The sequence below is a fragment of the Cricetulus griseus genome, chromosome 2 (assembly GCF_003668045.3).
Source record: "Cricetulus griseus strain 17A/GY chromosome 2, alternate assembly CriGri-PICRH-1.0, whole genome shotgun sequence".
Taxonomy (NCBI): domain Eukaryota; kingdom Metazoa; phylum Chordata; class Mammalia; order Rodentia; family Cricetidae; genus Cricetulus; species Cricetulus griseus.
The window spans coordinates 430,995,006-431,013,196 of record NC_048595.1 but is presented as its reverse complement, the minus strand read 5'-3'; the positions used below and the strand labels follow the sequence as shown (position 1 = coordinate 431,013,196).

General features: G+C 41.8%; 1 pseudogene; it reads right to left on the bottom strand.

Moving 5' to 3' along the window:
- Window positions 1-11,201: 11,201 nt before the first annotated feature.
- LOC100750452 lies at window positions 11,202-11,898 on the bottom strand (annotated as a pseudogene).
- Between the last annotated feature and the right edge of the window lie 6,293 nt (window positions 11,899-18,191).

Genomic DNA, 18,191 nt, shown 5'->3' with positions numbered 1-18,191 from the left:
ACATGCCTGATGGGGCCTCCACTCTCTCACAGGGCATGGACAGGTGTCATAAATCTTACATGAACTGATGCTTAGTGTCTGTTTCACAATGCTGCACCTCCACATAAAAGCCAACAGCCCAGACAAGTGACACAACAGACTTTGTCCTTTGGGTTTGAAGCGTTGGGATGTAAGGGAGCAGAGTTTAGCTTTTGGATGTTGGATTTAGCATCTGACGATGGCCCCTGCTGAGGAGGTCTATGACGTGTTCTTCTGTTTTAGAGGATGAAGAATGGAGACAAAGTTGGCTGTGGCAACTGCACTTGAGTGCAAAACAAAAGTCTCTGTGAGTAGGAAACTGTTCTCTCATGAAGGTGGCAGAAGTTCTTATGTTTTTCTGTCAGGCAAATAGAGTGTGTGACAAAGCAGTGGAAGGACACAATTCACACCCTTCTATAGTGGGAAATTACCAATACAGAGCCAAGTAGAAATATAAGGGTATTTAATAGGGAAAAGCCTTACTTACAGAGCGACCTAGCCAGCCGGTACAGCAGCAGTCTGTGAGCAAGCGGGGGTGGGGGTGGGGGGGGGGTGGGGTGGGGGGTGGGGGGGGTGGGACGGGACGAAACTGAAACGAAGCCCTGACCCTCTCACTCTACATCACCCTGACCCTAAGCAGGCGTGGCTACAGGTTCCCCTACACCCTTCAGATACAAGCGATCATCCAGATCTCTACTGTACAAGAATAATGTGTCACGACTTCCCAACCTCATTACAACTGGCTGTCAGAGACTTGTGGTGGGGGCATTAACAAGAAGACAATACCTGAAGAGTTGAAAACTTAGAAATCTAGCAGCGTTCTCCAATAGGAAGCCAGGAGGCCACAGGCCTTCTTCGCCATTTAGGAGAACTGACTGATCTTTTGGTCTTGCCTAAGAATCCACAGGTTTTCATAATGTGGGATGATGAATTCTGGGTAAATGCTTCAGCCACACTAAGATACAGATAAGAATGTTTCTTAGAACCCGAGGAACGCTGTGCAGATTGAAGTTGTTTAGTTTTTAAATTTTTATTTTTATTCTTACATACCTTACATCCTGACCGCAGTTCCCCCCACCTCCACCCTCCCAGGTCCCCATCCCTAGATCTACTTCTCTTCTGTTTCCTTATAAAAAAATGGCAAGCCTCCCAGGGTGGCAACCGAACACAGCATAGCAAATTATAAGATTTTTGCCTGTGCCTGGGACCCCTTTCCTCCTACCGTGTTACCACATAATTATGTTTAATTAGAATCATATGATACCTCAAGTTCAAAAACAAGTTCTTTCCCCAAGTGATCAGTTTTTAATATAATATTGGACATGTGTGCCAGAGATCACCACAGTGCTTTGCCATCTTGGGTATTCTCTGGGCTTCACTCTACACTACGATGGGTGCTGTTCCAAGTAGTCATGCACCCAGTGGGGAGGGTAGAGGGTTGTTTGAGGTTGGTCACAAGACCAGTGCTGTCGCAAGACTCTGGGCAGCTTGTTAGCCCCTCATATCAATGAGGATATGGCAAGAAGGTGCCACTGGAAGTGATTCATTTTTGACATTGAAATTGCCAACACTCAGAAATAAATGTCTCTTATAGTAATTTGTTACAGCAGTCTCCGAAGACTAAGAAAGTGGTCCATCTGTCTGTCTGTCTGTCTGTCATGTCTATCTATCTATCTATCTATCTATCTATCTATCTATCTATCTATCTATCTATCTATTATCTACCCATCTGTATACTCAGCTATCTACTAGTTCTTTCTCTGTATATATATGTGTGTGTGTGTGTGTGTGTGTGTGTGTGTGTGTGTGTGTATATATGTATATGTATGCTATCTATACAAATCAATTAAGGTGGCTAGCATTGCTAGCCTGTTTACAGGTTGCTGAGTGTTGCACAGCACTTGGAAGCAGCTGTTACAGCTCCCCTCCCCCCCATGTGTGAGTGTGTGTGTTCCAAGTGAAAACAGAAAATCTCACACCGTATTGCTGTGTACCTCCAAGGGCTAAAAGACAAGAGGAAATAAAGTGTGTGTGAAGACACAAATCACCTGGTACTCTCATATACTTGGGCTGAGAGTATAAATTTGAATAACCACCTTACAAATCTCCAGAATCGATTCAAGCTAGTTACATTGCTCCTCTGTTCTGATATCTAGCTATAAACCCACAGCAGTCTATCTATATGTAAGTTTCCTAAAAGACACATACCAAAATTTTCATAGTAGAAAGCTGGAGTACAGAATGAACGTGATTAAGTGGAGTGAATAAATTCATACGATCAAACAGCCTACAGCACTGAGAATTAACTACCAGCATATGAAATGACATGGGCGACTCTCACAATGGTGAACAAAAGAAGCCAGCTTTTGGTGTGCACAGAGCATACAAGGCTCTGTGTGTAAGTTCATAAGCAGGTAAAATAAGTGATTGGGTGAGAGAAATTGGGTCAGAAGCTTCCTTGGGGATGGCATGTAGGTACTGAAAGGGGGGGTATAAGGGGTGTCCTGGGGTGGTTGATGCTCTGATTCTTACGGATTTCTGGTTACATAAAGGCATCCACAGCCGGGCATTGGTGGTGCATGCCTTTAATCCCAGCCCTCAGGAGACAGAGGCAGGTGGATCTCTGTGAGTTTGAGATCAGCCTGGTCTACAAGAGCTAGTTCCAGGACAGTCTCCAAAGCCACAGAGAAACCCTGTCTCAAAAAAAAAAAACAACAAAAAAAAAAACATCCACTTTGGGAAACTTCATTGTCTTGTATGAAAGACAGGTCTGCTTTACTGTATGAAGCTTTCATTTTTTTATTAACAAATGAAGGCTAGCACCTCTGAAATCAGGTCAAGGAGGCAATAGGCGTGCTTTCAGAATGGTATCATTCAGACATGTATCTGTGGCAAGTCTTTGTTACAGACAATGTTTTCAAGTTTTCTTTTCATTAAGACTTTAATAAAAGAGGTTTTATATTTATAGCAAAAGTAAGGGTAGGGACCAACTTCTCCTATACTTCTGCATATGCATCCTCTATAATCAGCAGCCCCTACTAGAGTGGCACATAGGTTGCTCAAACACATTGCTGTCACCCAAAGGCCATCGTTTACTTCAAGGCATGCTTAGAGTAAGTAACGTGGGCTCAGGTAGCTATGTAATAACTTCTAACTTTTATGATATTGCCATATGAGTGAATTTATTTGTGCCTAAAATTTCCCTGTAGTCTGCCCATTTCTTTCTTTCATTATTTTTACCCCAGACACTTGGAATTGCTTGATCTTTTAAACACATCCATAGTTTTCCCCCAGAATAGTTATAACATTTGCAGCTTTATCAGATAGGATCTTTCCACTTATTATATTACACTAATGTTTTTCTCTTCCATAGCTTTATATATCATTTCTTTTAGTGTTGAGTAATATTATAGACATACTCTATATCATCAATCCACCTACTGAAGGCCTTCTTGTTTTCTTAGAAAATATTTATTATTATTATTATTACAATTATTATTCGTGTGTATGTGTATGTGTGTTTGTGTGAGTGCCTACATGTGCATGTATGCATCATGTGTTTGCCTGGTACCCTTGGAGGCCAGAAGTGGGTGTCAGAGGTTCAGAGTGTATATTGTTCTTGCAGAGGACCAGAGTTTGGTTCCCAGAACCGAGGTCAGATAGCTCACAACTGTCTATTATTCCAGCTCCCTCTTCAGGCCTCTGTGAGCACTGCACTCATGTGTATATACCAACACATAGAAACACACACGCACATGCACACACACACTCTCTCTCTCTCTCTCTCTCTCTCTCTCTCTCTCTCTCTCTCTCCCTCTCTCTCTCCCACACACACACACACACACACACACATTCACACACATACATTCACACTTAAATATGAAATAAATCTTTGAAACAAAAGATCTTATTGGAAAATAGAGTTTAATATCGTCTATGCCAATCCTCACGAAGCTGAATGACTGGCAAAGCTCTCCAACTTCATCAAGCCCCTTCATCAAGCTTGGGATGTTCAGTTGGGTCACCCTTGGACTGAAAGGGCTCTGGGCAAAGCTGAGACTAGACCCTGGAATTCTAGAATCCTGCAGTCACATGTTTGCCCCACCACATTGCATCTGTTTTCTAACTTGAGTTCTTCAATTCCTGGACACCAAGTTTTGAGACTGTGAACTTGGTTATGGCTTCTCTTGGCATCAATTCCTAGTATGTGAAGTATGCTAACTGTGCATTTGAAATAAACTAGCCACTAAGATCTGTTGACAATGTGCACCCAAAATAGCCTTATGCAATAGAATTAATGCTGTGTAAAATTTTCTGTCCTTTAAGGAATGCTTCCCTGCAAACTCTGGAAAACAGTCTTCTTTTAAAAAAAATCCAACTCAGTCATCAGCATTCCAACTTGGAGAATTCTTTATCTGTTGGTGTTTTCATAGGGCATGAATTAAAATGTACGTAACAACTGTTATTTTCCCACACCATTGAGTGGGAACTTAAAGTTGGCTTGAGAATAATGATAGGATGTAATCTAAGCATAGTTTTTCTATGAAAATGTCTAGCAACTGTTTAAGGAGCTACATATGTAAATTAATTAGATTTGTCTACCCAACAGGGAGTCTTCACCCACAGCTATAGGTGAAGGATAAAGAATCCACTGTTTTAAAAATAAAACTTAGGATGAAATTACGTGGTGAGGGAAATGAGAGGAGCTAGAAATCCAGAAACTGAAGAATCAGGACTCAATGAGTAAGCAATAAAGGAGTAAGCAGTAAAGGCAAAGAAAATAGCTCAAGTTCCTTGTTCATAAGCTGAAGTTTCTCTGGCCTGTCTTTAGTTCCTAACCGTAGAGTCTAGGGTCTCTAAAGGACTCACATGGGCACATCTAGTGCACATGCTCTGTGTCTTTGCATTGGACCAATAAGATCTTGTCTGTGACAGAAAAAGACAGACAGCCTCTCCTGTGTTGTCCGTCTCCAGATCCTTGGGGAACATACCCCTCCTACATATCTTCAACAGTAGTTACTGGGGTTGTGGGGTTGGGGTTGCAGGTGACATGGGTCACACGGTGACTTCATAGCTTATTTCTGTTGTCACCTAGAATTGGTGGCAATAGGAAGAATCCTCAGGAAGAGATCATCACAAAGACAACTGGTACAAACTGCAGTTGTTTCTTTCTAGATAAAGGGGGCAGTTTTAGATTACGTTCTCTTACCTCTGGGCTTGACTAGAAAAGCTAGGAAAAGCCCCTCCTCAAATCTTGCCAAACACTGGAGGGAAAGGCAGTGGCTTGTCTGGAAAGAGATCTATAACTACTTTCTTCCCCTTCTAAAAAGATCTTATGAAAATGCAAGTGAGTGCATATAAACATTACTATATCTGCATAATACATATTCATCTCCCTATCCTTCTACTTGTTTTTTCTGTTTATGCAAATAGGATCAAAGTGTCCTTCCCTTCTCTCCACCTTTCCTTCTCTCTCTTTCTCTCTCTCCCTTCCTTTCTTCCATCCTCCTTTACTCAGTCCCTGTCTTCCTCCCTCCCTTCCTTTTTTGCCCCACCCCATCTCTTTTTTTATGGTGCTGAGAATCAAACCTAATAAATTCCCTCAGATTATGCATATATACTCACACATATACATATATAGCTGATTCCTGGCATTCTGCTGTACAAAAGCACAATAATTCTTTCGTGCAAATATTTATGTTTCTAATTTGCAGTTCAGTATACATCTGTTTAGAAGACCATACATGTATTGGTGGGCTAAATAATTAGATATCTAAAATTTTAATTGCCACAACTGAATTGTTGTCCCAAAATATTGTACCATTTGGCATATTTGTGAACAACCTGTATTAGTGACATCACCAGAACATTACATTTTAATCAAACCTCTAAGCATTATAATGCTTCTTTTGCAACAGAAATAAACCTAACTACTATGATTTCCATGTGTTAACCATAGATAGAATAAAGCTCCTTTCCTGTACTTATCAGCTACTTATATTTCATTGGTAGTGCTTGCTCATTTTCCTATTGGACACTTTTTTTTCTGACTAATATGCTAAAGTCTTCTTTGTATGATGGTGAACCCTGTTTCTGCTTATCATTTGTCTTTGGTGTTCCTTACCTAGATATCTGTATCTATACATGCATGTGCATTTGCTTTTCTTATTGGTGTTTTACTCTTTTGCTTATGTGTTCTGGATTTTCTGGAAGCTTTTTAGGATAAGAAAAAAAGTTAAAATTGGATTTAAGTGTAATTCAATTGTATGTTGCTTCTTTAATTAATGCCAATATTATTTCCTTATGATACAGTTCCAGAGGGAGCCCACCATAGAGATGCCAAAGGAAAGCAGTTACCTTTCCTGGGGATGTTGTTGTTAGGACCAAGTAAGGCAAGACTGCACCCTGCCCTCCCCCAGAGCTGGCTCCTCTGCATTGGTGAGGACACACTTGGGCTAGAAGTCAAACACATTCTGTCCTTGTTAAGGAGGGAACAGAGAAGATACCAACTATATTAGAATGAAGTTTTATGTTGTTCTCTCAAGGGAGGATGGTTTGTTCACAGATGAGAAGCAAAAGGGAACGATGTCCTTATTCAAGGTGACAGAAACCTCTGTTTATATTATAGGAAAGTGTTCTGTACAGGGACTAGCCTATGCAGTTGGTTTCATTACTATAAGCTGAGCACGAAGCTCAGTTGGTAGAATACCCTGACTAGCACTCACAAAGCCCTGAGTAAGCTTCCCATCACAAAATAACCTGGTGTTGAGATGTAGAGGTAGAACAATCAGAAGTTCATGACCATCCTTGTCTACATAGAAAGTTTAAGGCTAGTTTGAACTGCATGAGACATTGTATCAAATAGAAAGACATTAATATTACATTTTTAATGTGTCTGATTATCCATAGGCAATGCACTTTATTTGTCCACACTACAGACATTCATCACATAAGTTAAAATATATATAAATAATAAGTACATGGATCTTTTTCATCCAATGGATTCTACCTCCATTATAACTGACCTCCTGTCCATTTCACATCTGTATTGGGATCATGAGTGTTAAGAAGAAATTATGTATGGTTGAGACCTAAGAGATTTTGCTTTGTTCTCTCTTTGCATTTCTTTGCAGACTTAAGAAGACTTTCTTAAATAAATCTTCCACTTGAAACCTTATGTTTTTGTCGGCACAAGATGGCACTCGTTGTAGTGTCAACAGTGGGGAAAGGGACAAAGCCAGGAGATTATGCATTTGAAGCCAACCTTGGCTACATAGCAAGAACCTGTCAGGGATAGAGAATGGGAGGTGGAGGGATGGGGGCGGGGAATGGGTAGGTAGAGGAAAATAGAAAAAAAAGAAAAACAAGAAAAAGGCAGAATTTCGGTCCTTACCAATGCAAATAAAAGACAGAAATAGAAACAACTGGAAGTGGTTGTTCAAAAGTGATATGTCAGAGCAAATGTCTTTCTTATTTCCAGTTTGACTTGTACACATCCTTACATATTTTTAAAGATTAATTGCCTACAACAGAAATATCTTCCTAACTGGCTGTAATGGAGTGGTGACTTCTGTCAGAGGCTCATTGATGAATTTTGCCATGTTGGGTGAAGCCATGGAGACATACGAGGTGCTATATGAAGGGGGGGCAGGGAGAAGGAGAAGTTTTCCAGAGGGTATAGACCAGCTTTAGAGGCATTTGTGGGAATTATTGATGTACTTTGTGGTGGGATAGGCTATGTGGAGAGAAGTTCCAACAGACCTACCCTCTCTGTCTTAGAGTTTCTGTTGCTGTGATGAGGCACCATGACCATGGCAACTCTTCTAAAGGGAAACATTTCATTGGGGCCAGCTTATAGTTCTGAGGTTTAGTCCATTATTGTCATTGAAGGAAGTATTGGGCATGCACATAGACATGGTACTGGAGAGGTAGCTGAGAATTCTGCATCTGGATTGGCAGGCAGCAGGAAGAGACAGGCAGCCACTGGGCCTGACTTGAGCTTCTGAAACCTCAAAATCTATCCCTAGTAGCACACTTCCACTAAAAAAGCTACACATACTCAAACAAGGCCACACCTCCCAATAGTGCCACTCCCTATAAGCCTATGGGACCATTTTCATTCAAACCATCGCAATCCCAAAGTCTTGAGAAAGGTAGAGAGTGAAGTGTGGAAAAAATGGGCTGGGTAGATGGCATTGTGGGAAAAGGCACTTGCTTCAGAACCTGATGATCTGAGTTTGATCCTAGGACCCGTGTGGTGGAAGGAAAGTTCTGACTCTCACAAGTTGTCCTCTGACCTTCACATGGCGTGTACACACACACACACACCAAACACACACACACACACACACACACACACACACACACACACACACACACACACACACACAAACCTAAAGAAAAATGCCAAAAGGACAGATTGTGAAGGGGAGATTGCCATGTTCCAGGGGTTCCAAGTTGCTTGGGTGGTGCATATTGGCCCCTTTCTCTCTCTTGCTGTCTCTCCATCTTTTCAGTCTTATCTCTGGTCCTCAGTTTTACAAATCACCCATTAGTTCTAATCCTTTGGCATGTGTAACTTCTTTATCTCACTTTTTCCCATGTCTATTAAATAACAGCCTTATATAATTCTTTCTTTAGCTATATATTGTTTCAACTTTATTTGTCTCATCCTCAGCCTCCTCAAATAAGGAAACATAAAAACAGTTAATTCTAAATTTGCTATTCTTCCACTGGCCTATTTGCATGGAGAGATTGGTTTTTCCCTGGAGATGGAGTCTTATTAGGCAGTCTATACTGACCTTAAACTCACAATCTTCTTGCCTCAGCATCCTGAGTACCAGGGCTGCAGTCATCTACCACCATATCCAGCTAGATAGACCTCTTAATCAAAACTTCCAGCTTGGTCAGAGCCTCCAGTACTCAGTCAGAGGAGAGCTTAGTGTTTCCAAATCTATACCTAGTTGAATCAGCAGCTTGCCATCCTTTCTTTTGGCCCTGTTCTAGCTGGGCTCATAGTTGGATCCCTCTTTGACTTATTCCTGAGCCCTGTTAGGTATGTTGGTAGCCATATATCCAAGCTCTTTTCATATTCCCGTATTCCCAATACTTGACTGGGATGCTGCCTCTAGCTCTCCAGATCTCACAGGACAAGAGGCTACTTCCTCCCAGCAGAGTGGATGGAAGGGATGATTCCTCCTGCTCCCAATAGGGATCGGTAGCAGGATGCTATCTATTATCATTCTCTGGAGAAAGCAGATTGTCAGTCCAGTGGCAGGCCTTCTCCCTCATTCATTGTCCAGTTCTAGTTCTCAGGGCATTTATTGAGCTTTCTCAACCCCCTGCTGCTAATCCATTTGTTCCAGGTCACATCACAAGGCACCACAATGTTGATTTGTATGTGCTCTTGGGGTCATGTTTTTTCCTTTGAATTAGTAACCTGAGAGGGTGAGAGGTATACACACACACACACACACACACACACACACACACACACACACGAAGAAAGAAAACGTTCCTCTTATTTCATCTAAGGTCTGAGTAAAATAAGCAACTCAAAGCATTTCTCTTTTATCCAATGAAACTGCCCCCCCCCCCAGAATACTTTACTTATGTGCTGTTAAGATCCAGACAGGGTCCATGTGGGCATGACAGGTTTGAGGTGAAAGTGAGGCTGAGAAGCTAGGGAATAGAGAAGGTGATTTGATGAGTGTCCAATCGAAAATCCTTAATATTTCTTCCAGGTGTTAACTGAGACAATAGGTACTTGAGAGACAAATTACTTTGGTAAGAGTCACCCTTTACTAATGACATTTGGAAATGTGTTTATCTACCAGAGGACATGTAGTTCCAATGAAGCCAGTTGGCCACCTTGATTCATAGTGGATTGTCACTCTGGTTTATGGTGATGAAAACATGAGATTTTCGGTTACAGTAACAGTGATTTAAAATAAGTGTTCAGAACTAGCCACATGCTGCATTCTACCATAAGGTCAGTTGAGTACAAGTTAGCCATAAGATGTTCATAGTCTAGTGTTCTATTGGAAATGCTGCTATAGAACAAACTGCCAACAAGCAGACCACAGAAGAATGGTTTCCATCTTTTTATACCTAACTGATAGAACTTGAGACAAAGATCAGGCATCTTTATTTATTTAGGGCAATGCTGTTTTGTCTTATTTATTTATTTATTTATTTATTTATTTATTTAAGATTCCAAAGAATTAAATGTATTGTTTAAGTTTTTCAACTTTTAGAAATTGTGGGTCTAGAACCCAGTTTTCCTGCTCTCCTGCTTTGGGTCCCAGACCTCTTCTGCTTTCATCTGTGTGTTCTCTGGTTTCATCTCAGGAGAACAAAGGCAACCTTCAGAAGATGAGAGTCATTATTGACTCTGGCTACACATCAGAACTACCAAGATGTCTTGAGAAAAAATTACATCTGAGCCTTACACTTATTGATTCTTATTTCAAACTCTCCCAGGTAAATTATATACAAGGCCAATATTACTTTATTTCCTTTTGGGCCTAAAAATTTAACATACCTAAAAGAATATTACCACTAATACAGGCAGACTACTGAGGACACAGTGGAGTTGGTTGGAACATGGCTAACTCTTTGGAAAGTGAAAAGGTTTAAATGGCTGGGAGCCTCATGCCACTCTGACTGCTTGGTCAGTCAAACAGAAAGACTTGTGCCAAACACTACAGAGCATTGGGATGTCAAGGGATTGTCCTTTAAGTCCGCATGACTCACCTATTGGATCTAGGGCTTCAAGGATGGCACATCCAGAAACAAGCAAAGGGGCTTCTTTCTCAAAGTGGCCCAGCTGGTCTGGAGTCATGGCAACATCACTGTAAGCAAGACATTTAATTGGAGGACTCCACAAACTGTCCATGACCTCGGAGCCACCACAATTCAGTGAAATACAAAACATTAAGTTACAGGCCTCGGGAAGAGAAGGTGGCACGAGTTGGTGTCACCTGATCCTGGTGGTTCTGTGGGTGAAGATGGGGGAAGGTTAGACCAAGCCCCTCCTCTCAAAAATTGCTTTTATTGATATTAAATTGCATTGAAAACAAAAGGGACTAAAAAGCAAACACTACTCTACATTGGGGTGGAGGTGGAGAAAGAATGTGTCCTTGAAACGGGAAGTAGATAGCCCAGGAAGGTGGTCTTGCTGGTCATGCGCACTGTTCCATCTTTAGTTTCGGTGGCCGCAGGAAGGTCTGATTCTTCTTCTTCCCCTTTGTATTTGCTGGGAAATTTAGCCAACTGTCCACTCAGCCATCCTGACTTTCCTTCAAGTTTTTCTGCCATTCTCTTTCTCACTTGCCTTTTTCCTGTGCTTTGAGCCCTCTCCTCCTTGTCGTTTTCCTTTCATGCATTTCATGCTTCTCTCTCTTCCCTTTTAGTTTCTAGCTCAGCGAACAGTTTCATGGTCTGTAGACCGTCTGTTGGAACAATGCGGGATCATATTCCTCTGTATTTGTAGGCTTTCCTTCCTACTTTAGTTGTTTTTCCTGCTCTTTAACAGTGTGTTCCACTATTCTTTTCCTGCCTCAATCACGTTCAGGGTCCTCTTCTTTTGTTTATGACCCCTTAGCATCTTATAAGCTTTGTCCACAGCCCCCAGAAGCCTTCTGAGCTCTCTCAGCGTCGTCTCCAGTTTTGTTCAGATGCAGCAACGTTTTCGTCAGGATGCAGCTGCTGAAACCTCTCTTTTGTTTCTTCATCTGTCACTTCAGGAGCTGTCTGAAGACCCTCAAATGGCTTCAGAGTAAAGCAAGAGGAATCAGGATGAGTCGATCATTCAAACTAATTTTTGGACGTGAGCGCTGAACCTCTCTTCTCTACTGGCTTCACTTCATTGTGGTCAGAAGGTCATAGATCCCTCCTCCATGCGCCTCAGCCACTGCCCAAAGGCCTACTCTTCCGCAGCCACCATTTCTCTGGCCAGCCACCACATGACCTCAAAGCTAGTATTCTTAAAAATTGCTTCTTACAGGGTGCCAATTTGTGGCTGGAGTTAAAAAGCCTCTGCTATTATTGGTAATTCAGATATTTTGTACATCTCCTTTTTTTCAATTCGTAAATCTTGCAGATAGAGACCACAGTCATTCCTTGTTAACTTTGCACTCCTGCATTCCCCAATTAATGTTTAAAAATATTTTTTTCTTTAAAGTTTTTTTTTTTTTTTTTTTTTTTTTTTTTTTTTTTTTTTTTTTTTTTTTTTTGAGAGGGGGAGACAAGATATTTCCATGTAGCTCTGGCTGTTCTGGAACTATCTATGTTGACCAGGCTGGCCTCAGACTCTCAGAGATCCACCTTCTTCTGCCTCCTGAGTTTTAGGATTAAAGGCATATGCCTCTATGCCCAGTTACTCTTTAAATTCAAAGTATTGACTACTTCAAAAAGAAAGTGACTGAAAGGTTTTTTTTTTTTTTTTTTTTTTTGCAGATTTTTAAAATTTGAATTAGAAACAAGATTGTTTTACATGACAATCCCAGTTCTCTTCTCCCTCCCGTCCTCCCCTACCACCCCCCAACTAAAACCCTACCTATCACATATCCTTTCCCCTCCCCCGGATGATGAGGCCTTCTATAGGGTGAAGAAAGTGACTGAAAGTTTACGAAATCATCTGTGTGTGCTGGGGTGACACCTCAGTAAAGTACTCTCCTAGCAAGCATGAAAACTGAAGTTCAACCCCTCCTTTTAATCCCACATTAAAAAAAAAAGTCAAGTGTGAGCATGTGCTTGTCACGGAGGCACTTCGAGGTAGAGAGAGGTGGGTCTCTAGGGCTGAAGGACACACCTAGCCTACTTGACAAACTTAGGCCAGTACGAGACACTATCTCAAAAAACAAGGTGGGTGGTACCTGGAGAATGAGAGTCAGGGGTTGACTTTTGGTCTCCACGTGCACTAAAACACAAATGCATGCATACCTGCACACACACACACACACACACACACACACACACACACACACTAAATCTGTGACTCTACAATCCAGCACTAAAGAACACTTCTGAGTCCTTCTTTAGCATTCCCAACTGAATGAAACTCCAGATGGAAGACGAAATACACCTCTGTGGGTTCCTGTTTGGTTTCAGGGTTTTTGTCTGTTCCGATGAAAGGACACTTTGGACAGTCATTTCCCTGCCTTCTATGCCACTTTCCTTTCCTAAGAGCCCGGAGACCAGACTGATTTGTGATGATGAGAATGGCTCTGAACGACAAGGACCTGTAGGTCTTGGCAGTGAAGGGTGCTACCGCAGTGAGACAGTACACCAGCTGCCTAGGGAATGTAGACATATACACTTCAGTAGAAGAAAAATGGCTTAGTGAGAAGTTGGAGGAGGTCAGTTTTCACGCTCACAAAACGGCTTGGGAATCACAGACCACAGACATGCCTGTAGGAATGCAAAAATCCAAGGGCTGAAGCTATGTGGAACTGTTATTTTTCTTGGCTAAGACCGATCATTTTCTTCTTTCTCCCCTAAATTGGGGTTTTAAAATGTTGTTGCTACCACTTATTTCTCTTGGCATGTCTAATGACTGAGTTTCTTTGTTCCCACTGCCTTTTCCGTGGACCCTCTTCAGCTCCCTCTCTTGAGTAAATAATCTAGCTTTTCTGTGGCTTGTGGGGCAGCTTAGCACTCCCTCCTCGGGTAATTTTCCCCTTAGGCTCTGGGGTTCTGCCGACCATGCTCTTAGCACACACGTGTGTTCCTTCTTTCTTTCGTCTCTGCAATGAAGAGTGTTTGGTTTTATTGTCGTGCAGTGGACAACTGTCTTTTCCCTGTCTGCTCCTCCCTAAGCAGCTCAAGCTGGGCTCCTGTTCTGATTTCACACTCTGTCCCTTTGCAGCCAGCTCAGAGCTCAGCCAAATGTGCCAATTCCCTCCGCTACCCCTGGTGTGGGTTATGTCTCTGTTGAAGTATTAAGTCCCATGCTTTTGTTTTCGTTGTTAAGAACAAACAAATAAATAAACAACAGAAAATGACAGCAGCTAAAGATCTCTTCCATTTTCATTCTACTTTAAAGAATTTTTTATCATTGTGGTCAGTACCACCCCAAATCAATGTGGCTACAAGTAACTTCTTTCATCTAAGATTCTCTGTTCATTACTTGCTGCATACTCCACAGTTGTCACATCAATTATTTTTTTGAGGTGGGAAGGAAGAACAGGTCTGGAGAGATCCATTGTTCTACAAAGATGCATTTCTTTTTTATAGGTTAAGGCCAAATACAATGAAACACATGAAAAAGAGGAAGGGGTCCACGGGTGTCACCACTTCCACCCACTTGAGAAACAGTAACAAGGAAAACACAGGACGGCCCAGCCGTTCTGAGGAGTTGTCTGCTTTCTTAACAAAGCCTTTTGAATTTTAACATTAGAGCTTCTTTCTCTCCGTGTTCTGTAGTCTGAACATCATGGCTGTGTATTGAAGGTAGGGAAGCAAACCTGCTTTGGAGTAGAAGGGAAATCTCTTCCTAATGGCTAGGAAGTGCCCACTACCTAGCAGGCGAAGGAAGGGCAGTGCTCCACCCACCCAGGCAGCTTCTCCCCATCTGCAATGACAAGATAGCTTTTAGCTAATGGGATACGATTTTGAGTGGAGTTCCTAGATCTTCCCATGTGTGTCTGCTTCACCACCAGCCCTGAAACATAACCCAGGATGCTAAGTTGGCTTTATGCTTAATGAGCCTGGTTGCATCATGTACTCCAGAAGAGGGATGTGGTGGCTGGGATCATGGACATATTGCTTTATGCTCCTCAATCTTACTTTAAATTCCAACTTTTGAAATAGCTTACAAATGCCGCACAGTCATTAATGTTGTTTTCCTTTTAAAAAGTTCCATTGCATACTAATGAGCAGCTTAATGCTAACAGAAGCTGTGTCTCCACGCGAGCTAAAGTTTGCCATATGCCGAACTCCTGTTTCACACGAGCTCTAAGTCTGCAGAATGCAAAGTTGCCACAAATATCCAAGTGCAGAATTGGGTCCCATATACAAGTATGTGAGCGAAGAATTTGGCTCATGCATATACTCTTGGAAAAAAATTTTCCCATAGTTTTCTTTTCTCTAAGGTATTGAATGGGCCAATCCGTGTCCTCATGTTTCAAACATTTCAGCCCCCTTGAAACATTTTGATTGCCTCTCGCACTGACTGGAATTGCACAATGCTGTGTTCCAAATGCTATCTTTTTCACTGGCTTCATATAATTCCAGGATAAATTCTCTGCTTCATACACTGTACCCTTATGTATACAGCTTCTATTTTTACTCTGCCTCTTCTTTTGTTTTCCTTCTGCCATTCCACCCAACATGTTTTGAATTTGCGTAGTTGTTTATATTTGAGACAATCATACTTGAAACCAACAATACTTATTTTATTTAAAAAATATTTGTCTTGATGCAATTCCCAAGTTTGGGACCTGGCACATCAAACTCAATAGAAAGAATGCAAGCCTTGGGAAGAGGCAAGAAACCCCTGACGCAATCAGCAGAGGCAATGTGTTGTTTTCATCCCATGGAATCAGTATTTCTATTTTATTATCTTCTACATTTGACAGTCACAGAAATATAAGTATAGTGTTTCAGCAGTAGATGCTAAACACTTATGTAAATGAGGCTATTTGGAAAAGGATGTGGGTGCTATTGGCCTTTTATGATTCCATTTCATCTCTTTTAACATAGTCATCAGATAAGATGCCCAGACTTCTAAGATGACAGACACGTGTGAGTGTTCTAAAGTACAATACCAGGTATTTACTGCTAAATTAACAGAATGCCTTACTTAGAAAGTCGGAAGATCCAGACTCTAGGTCTACACTGTAAGTGTCAGAGGAACTGCCTTTGACTGTGAATTGAGATATTCAGAAAGCTTGGCTTCATCTTGCTGACAAAGTAGAATCAGACGCTAAGCTTCTCTGGTGCAGCTTGGCTTTCTGGGGGAAATCCAGTTTCATGATTCTACTTTCGGCTAAGATTCCCTGGAAGTGCCATTAATTTATGACATGAAGACAGAAGGCCTATTAATTCATCGACTTCAATTAGCTTCTGCCTCTAGCTTATTCCTGCTTGTCCCAGCTGCTTAAGACAAGTTTTCTCAACTCTGGAGCATCAGTCTTCTCTTGGCAGTTCTAACCTCTCAGTCCTGATTCCTTGAATAAGTGTTAGGAAAGCCCATTTCTATCACTACAGCTGTGTCTGTGGCAAGCTTTGTACCTGGCATTTACTGCCAATAAGCCAGTTTTCTCTGTCCTGACTCAGCAGCCGGGTCCCTGGAACAGATCGATCCCCTGTTCTCTGCCTCATTCTGATAGGTTGATAATTAGAGTTTTACTCTGCCTCTTTGCTTATCGTAAGTTACCATGAAGCAGATCTGAAACAAAGATGTGGGGATATGAGTTAATTAGGGAGATGATCCCAGGAAGATGGAAAGAACATGCTAAGGGAGACAGGGAAGTGTAGGGAGCTGCAGAAAACCCGCACCCAAAAGATGGCGCCGGTTTCCGCCCTCCGCCAGCCCGACGGCGAGCGCTCTCTGTGGTAAACAACTCCAAATTAAGTAAAGGTCATGTATCCTCTTAATTCTGCTTGGAGACAACCTATCCTGGCGCGCCACGTAGGGTTAGGTGATTGGTAGATGTAGACTATATCAGGCCCCGTCTCCCTCGGCCCGGGGCTGCTGCCGCCATTATACATTGTACAAAGCAAAGAGGTTCCCGATTAAACTGTGTTTGAAGAAGATTCCTCAGTGTGGCGTCTTTCTTGCTGGTCAAGGGTGGACGCCGCAGGGAAGGAGGGATGTTAGTGATGGGATTACCTCTGGGGGAAATGGATTCAATGTCTGCAGGACCCACTGAGAGCCTGTGGTGAAAACGCTTAGGTGCGAAGGCAGAAATATTTCTTTACCTACCAATTATCTCTTATGCTTTGAGATTTTCCCCCAACTAGACACTAACTCTAGATTTTAATATTTTTACATTTATCCATCTATTTGTGTGTGTGTGTGTGTGTGTGTGTGTGTGTGTGTGTGTGTGTGTACCTACACATGTCACACCCATGTGTGAATATCAGAGAACAATTTTTAGAAGTTGGTCTTCTTCTAGCATGTGTGTTCTCTGGATCCAACTCAGGTTTTCAAGTTTAAGTAGCAGGTATCTTCACAGAGTGAGCCATCTCACTAGTTCTAGGTGCTAACTCTAGACTATTCAGACTCCCTTTTTGCACTTGCCTTTGCTTAGATTGAAACTCCAAGACAGCCTGGTTGGTCATGCTGTTAGCCTTTAATCCAAGTACTTTCGAGGCAGAGGCAGGCAGATCTCTATGAGTCTGAGGCCAGTTTGGTCTACAGAGCAAGTTCTAGAACAGCCAGGGCTACACAGAGAAACCCTATCTTGAAAATCTAAAACTAAAAAAAAAAACCCTAAAAACAAAACAAAAAACTCCACCCAAAACAAAAAACAAACCAAAGCAAAAAACAAATCAAACAAAAATGGAACCAACCAACCAACAAACAAGACAAACAAAAAACCAAAACAACAAAAAAACCCTCCTAGACAAACAAACAAAACACAACACAAACAAACAAAAAACCCAAGTGCTGAAGGTAAGAAACTCTTAGCAAGTTCAGGAAGTGCATACATGCTGTGTGGTGGGCCCATGCCTGCTACAACATGTCTGTTGGTTTCATTGCAGGACTTTTAAACAAAAATTTATTACTTTAATAAAAATTATGTATCTGTAGGCATACACACATGCATGCAGGTGCTCACAGAGACCAGAAGAAGCCACTGAATCTTCTGAAGTTGGAGAAACAGGTGGCATGAGCTTCCAAACATGAGAGTTGGGAAACTAGTTTCTGCAAAAGCCACACATGCTTTTAGCCACTGAGCCATCTTTCCAGCCCTCATTACACTAATGTTTGAACAATCAGATTTAAAAAGACCCAATTAGAAGCGCCTGTTGCCTGGGGTTAGAAAATACTCTTGATGGAGAATTTATTTCCAGGAGGTCCTATCTTTCTGGATTTCACTTGTCCATCAGAGGCTGCATCTGGGCTTCCTTTGAGGGTATTAAGTAGCCATTGAGGATTGAGAGCTAAGCAGTGGAGGAAACCCTGAAAAGAAAACCAGAGCTTGGAGTGGTGATCATGAGAT